This window comes from Rutidosis leptorrhynchoides, chromosome 6 (genome assembly GCF_046630445.1).
Source record: "Rutidosis leptorrhynchoides isolate AG116_Rl617_1_P2 chromosome 6, CSIRO_AGI_Rlap_v1, whole genome shotgun sequence".
NCBI lineage: Eukaryota > Viridiplantae > Streptophyta > Magnoliopsida > Asterales > Asteraceae > Rutidosis > Rutidosis leptorrhynchoides.
Genome location: NC_092338.1, coordinates 57,897,916 through 57,904,101, shown reverse-complemented (window position 1 = coordinate 57,904,101; position 6,186 = coordinate 57,897,916). Strand labels below are relative to the sequence as shown.

At 30.0% G+C, this 6,186-nt stretch overlaps 1 long non-coding RNA gene across 1 annotated transcript; it reads right to left on the bottom strand.

Moving 5' to 3' along the window:
- Positions 1-835: 835 nt before the first annotated feature.
- LOC139856116 (uncharacterized) lies at positions 836-5,105 on the bottom strand. Its single transcript, XR_011761682.1, has 3 exons — positions 4,948-5,105; positions 4,119-4,640; positions 836-1,234 (listed from the first exon to the last, which is right to left on the bottom strand). It is a non-coding gene; the product is annotated as an uncharacterized lncRNA (long non-coding RNA).
- Positions 5,106-6,186: the final 1,081 nt, after the last annotated feature.

The following is a 6,186-nucleotide window of genomic DNA, read 5'->3' as shown; positions in this document are numbered from 1 at the left end:
CATCTATAAAAAATAGTTTTCCTAACATAATTATGTCATTGTGTAAGTACCTGATATAGAAAACAATGTGGACAACATCAATATTGTTAATAATGAATCAGACTATTTATTGTTAGCAAATAATCCACTAAGATCCATATATAGTGGATAGTCACTTTCTAATTGTAGTCGAAACTGCCTAGATTCAGTCTTTTTAATCAATTTAAAATTGAACACTCACACAAATAAACGACGAATAAGCATAACCACAAATGAAGTAGATAACAAAAAAATTGGTATCTTCATTTAGCATCTGAGACGGGTACGATTCTAGCATACAATAGAAGATTGGTTAGGGTCACTCGCAACAATTCATACTCAGTATTGTCAAGATACATTCTTTAGCACCGAAGTTCAAAATACATTCTTAATAAATACATAATACAATAACCAAATGATGTATTAAGATTTGCAGCTCCAAGTCATTTGTTTTCATTTCATTTGTTCGAAGTCCAATACAATCAATTCAACATAAAGTTAAGTACATTACAAGTGTGTTGACATACAACAACACGAAGAGGTGTTTAGTAAGTAAATAATATTGTTACAAATACCTGACCATTTGATTTGCCAACTTCGGCAAACCATTGTTTATAATACACGAATTCAATAATTTTATCTCTTATGAAATGCAAGTTAGATCCACATACACACAATGTTAGTTGGACAAATGCTAACAAATATAAGCTGCAACAAAAATAAACTTTAAGTATAAACTTGAGTATGCTGTTCAATTACACATAGATATAAGGTGCAAAAAATGACCTTAAATTGTACATGTGCATAGGGAATGCATGACTTGTGTCAAGCATTATTACTTACCAGTTGGTATTACAAATAGAATCACATTCACACAATGTAAGTTTGAGAAATAAAAAGAAATATAAGTTGCAAGAAACATACGCTTGAGATGCAGTAAAACGTTCAAGAGCAGAAAAAATTATGAGCTGAAAAGTATGAGTTTTAATTTATGAGCAGAAATTCAGTGTTAACGAAGCGAGCGCAAAACGATACCGGTTCTTTGCTTGAACCATATGCTCTTAATCAATATGACAAAGAACTACAATATCAGTACAACAAAACCATACCAGTAGCCGAATTAGTTCGTTGAGCCTGTAATTTTATCCTACTGTAAAGCTTCATCATTGCAACACAATCGTCACAAGGATCTTGTATTCCTCTATGAATTACATTTCTGTAAGATACACCAATTAGTTTTTATTAGTAATAACTAGTTGGGCGACCTGGCTTTGCGCCGGTTCTTCACCCTTGATTAACATTAATTACATAGCTAATTATTGAAAAGTAATTATTTATCATTTTTTTATTTTTTGTTTTATCGAGGAATGACCAAAAATAGTTATGTGGTTCATTTGTAATAAGAGTGAAAGTAGCTATTCATCATTTTTTGTTTGACCTTTCGTCTTGTCGAGAGAAAAGACCCAAATGCTCAATCAATAAAGTGAGACGTACATCAACGATTGGTACAAACTATTTAATAAAATAGGAAAAACTATATATAATGACAATAAAACAGTTATTAAACAATGAGTTACGTAGTTAATTTATAATAAAAAAAAAGTAAACAATAATCAAGTGAAAAATTATATGATTTATTTAATAATAATAATAATAATAATAATAATAATAATAATAATAATAATAATAATAATAATAATAATAATAATAATAATAATAATAATAATAATAATAATAATAATAATAATAATAATAATAATAATAATAATAATAATAATAATAATAATAATAATAATGATGAATAGTTATGGAGTAGTAAAAATTATGTGGTCAATTTATAATGGATGAGAAGTTTAATGGTCAAATTATGAAGTGTGAAAAGTTTGTGGTGATTTTGTAAAAGCTATAAAGGTAACTATTATAAAGAGTGTGGGTGAATCGTAAAAAATAAAAATAATGATAATGAGTAGTTATGGAGTAGTGAAAATTATGTGGTCAATTTATAGTGGATTATAAGTTTGATGGTCAAATTATAAAGCGTGAAAAGTTTATGGTGAATTTGTAAAATATATAAAGTTAATTATTAGAAAGGGGTGGGTGAATTGTAAAAAATAAAAAGTTTAGTGTGCATTTGTGAAGGGCTGAAAGTTTACTATTCATTTTGGTAAAAATTATGTGGTCAATTTATAATGGATGAGAAGTTTAATGGTCAAATTATGAAGTGTGAAAAGTTTGTGGTGATTTTGTAAAAGCTATAAAGGTAACTATTATAAAGAGTGTGGGTGAATCGTAAAAAATAAAAATAATGATAATGAGTAGTTATGGAGTAGTGAAAATTATGTGGTCAATTTATAGTGGATTATAAGTTTGATGGTCAAATTATAAAGCGTGAAAAGTTTATGGTGAATTTGTAAAATATATAAAGTTAATTATTAGAAAGGGGTGGGTGAATTGTAAAAAATAAAAAGTTTAGTGTGCATTTGTAAAGGGCTGAAAGTTTACTATTCATTTTGGCTATTCATTTTGGCTATGGCATTTAAATATATAGAGTAATTAACCACGATTGAGTGACACCTATCAAATATTTAAAGTGAAACTTAAAGCTAAAGTGAATATAAAGATACTACATAACATAAGATCAAAAAGTATTTCTTACCAATCCACCTAAAGTACGCAAATTCTCATAAACAGGCTTTAGTCGGAATGAGTTAAGGGGTGTAGATGTCTTGAACATCAAATCCTTCCACATCAAAATGTTGTTCACTGTATTGAAAATCTTTTACATCCTTGTGCTTAGTAAATAATTTATCAGCTTCTTCTTTACTGTAGAAAATCAACTTATACAATGAATTAGGCTATATCTTAGCAAAACCAAGAACCCTACAAATTACAATGGAGCCATTACCACAATTTTATATATAGAGAGAATTATCTAAGAATTTAAAAAATGAGTACATAACAATGTACTTATCAACACTTTTTGATAACTCTATTTGTTTTAAATATTAATTTAATTTTGTAATAATAAGAGACAGACAGATAGATAGATACATAGGTAGGTAGATAAGTACTAACATATAGTTATATGCCTCCAATCCATCATCATCTAAGTGAAGCTTCCCCTTGAAACCTCACGGCATACTTTTCAATTTTCAGTAAACAAACACCCTGAATACTTAATCACGATAAAAAAAACCACCATAATAAAGGCTTTCAATCACAGCATAAACAATTATTTCAATTTCACATAATTAATGAGCATGTAAATACGAACCATATTCGAGCACTATTGAGTCAATTTCGGTTATGATTATATCAAATGGGTCAGTACAATACCTAAAATGGAAACGGGAAAAAAGGTTAAAATGACACCTTTTGATGACTTGGTATTGAAAACCCTGGACATCAATTGTCAAGATACGGAGGCCTCCAAACCTAGAACTTCATAGAACCGTAAGCAGAACTCAAATGCCTACACATTGCAAAAGTACACATTAAAAAAAGTCAGTTATATCATCCCGTACGCAGGAATTCGACTAGATCCACATGCCCGTATGGATTGATGGATCAGGTCCCTGTTATGCGGATCAGGTATCTGCCCAGAAACGCGTGTGTGGGTGGAAAATGATCGGGTGGGTGGTTTCTATCACCGTAGCTTTCCAAAAAAAAAAAAAAAAGGGGAAAAATAAGTAAACATTTCGAGCAAGCTGATTTTCTTACCAATTTTTAAGCTTTAAAATATAACTATGAATAAAATATGATTATTAACAACATACAATTAGCATTACAAATAACAAATTAACAGGCTGGAAGCATGTTAGTAAACTGCAGACTTTTTACAAACCCATTTCCTCTTAGAGTCTTAGCAAAGGTCAAAACTTTAAATTCATTAACCCATTTCCCCAACCCAACCCATTTCTTAGAAAATGTTCTAAGTGTGGGTGAAAAGGCGTCAAATGGGCATTTTCTAGTACAATATTATACATGCAGAATTGACCTGCAACAATATAAGCATACCATGATCATATTTTTCCATGTTTGACTACTTTTGATACATATGGTATACTCATTTAGCTCATAGCGATCAAAAAAGTTATTACCTGAATAATGTCACCAATCAAATGAGGAGGAAGGCTAGAGGTGACTATATTGCCATGTGGAAATCTTTCTTTTAGTTGCTCTCCTAAGACAATTTGAAACCGCTTCATTTTGTAAACCATCTTTGTTAACCGCCGTTAAAAACCCGCTTCCAAGAGTTTGCGAACTCGACCTCAAACTCAAAGAATTGTAATTTGAGCATGTTGTAACACCAGGAAGCTGTTCTATGAGTTCTTGTACAAATTCTGAATATAAACCAAATATGTCAATTTCATAGTAATATATACGCAACGTTTTTCATCCTAATCCATACACTAACACTAAAGACAGGAATGATAATCACTATTTAAAGACAATATGAATCAATAACCATAAGTAGATTGTACTTACTGTTTTATATACAAATGTATAAATCAATAATCATATAGATTGTACTTGATTGGATTACTGTTGATTTGAACTTTTATTGTCTTCACCATAACCTTGGATTCTAAGGCCTCAACCTTGAATTCTAAGCTCTCAACCTTCATAATTTTAATAAACCAAAAATTATATCATGAGTCATGAGTTCTTGGTTGTGCTTCAAGTAAGTTATAAGTATATGTTTCTCTTGCTACAGTTAAATTTTGTCGTCGCTTTTTATAATAATACTGCAATACTGTACACTACACTGATATATAACAAAGATATTGACCGAATATTCAACACTCATATGAACTGATCTCTTTTCGATTATACCTCATAATTATTTTTTACCATGAAATTTCAGACAAAGGATAAAGAACAAACCTTCAATAAATTGTAAATATGATAAATATCTTCTTAACTTACCTTTGGGTTCAAGTGGGTCAAGTTCAATGATTCCCATGAGTTCCTTGTGAGTAGTCGCATGAGAAAATCATAGCAGAGCTAAGAGTCCCGAAGTATGGCCACTAAAATTGTTATGTTCTATACATTGATCTGTAACCACGACCCATATTGCGAGAATCGAAGAATTGAAGTCATCTTCTCACCTAAATGTATATGGAGAATGTTAGTGATTATGGAAGGATTTATGTGATATTAGATCGCTGGTTGAGCACAACAAAATTCTCACAAGCCTTATACAACGAAATGGGGGAGGATACTCACACACTCAATATTGATCCATACACACAGAATTGACTATTATGTCCTTACTTACAATAATAGAGGTTCAAGTCCCAAGATAAATTTAAGGTTATAATTGTAAGTTTTATGGTAAAAAGTGTGTATGGATCAAAAACTGGTGTGTGACTATCACCTCCCCAATGAAATACTCAACAGGCTAACTAAAAATCTCCAATACTTCCAAAATTTGAATTAAATACAACTAACTAAATCAACAAAGAATCAAATATTCAAATTTCAAAAGATGAATCCTAATCATACCCAATTATAAATATTCGAGCTTACAAAACATAACAGAAAATCCCACTGAAAATTAAAGATTCATCTCCATCCCAAATAATTGATGCTAAATTTACAGGTATTTAAAAAATTTAAATTTAATTAAAATAATAGTAATTTAAAAAATTGAATAAATATTCAAAAATTCATAAAAAACACAGTAGGGTAGAAAAGATGACAACAGGGAATAATAGTAATTTATCAAATGAATGATATTGTTTGACAGGTTTTGATAATCGATGACAATAAATTATATGATTGTTGGGCAATATACAAAATTGAAATAATCAATGACGACGTACCTGACGATGGTGAATTTCACACAATTTGAAACCTCAATCAGAGCCACGTCCTCAAATGCAATCGACATCTCAGATTAAACCCTAGCGATTATAAACAGCTGAGAAAAAGCAATTATTTATCAAAGTTTAAACGGACTATTAATCGATTGAGAAGTCGATTGAAAAAATCGATTAAGAAATCGAATAAGAAATCGATTGATTAATCGATTGGGAAAAGCCAATATTAATGCACATAGCTTTTAATCTTAAATCCAATTTTCATAATTTGAGTGTTGCTTCGCTCAATTGCCGTCTCACATATGATAAAACGGATCATAATGAGATGTATAATCTAAACACA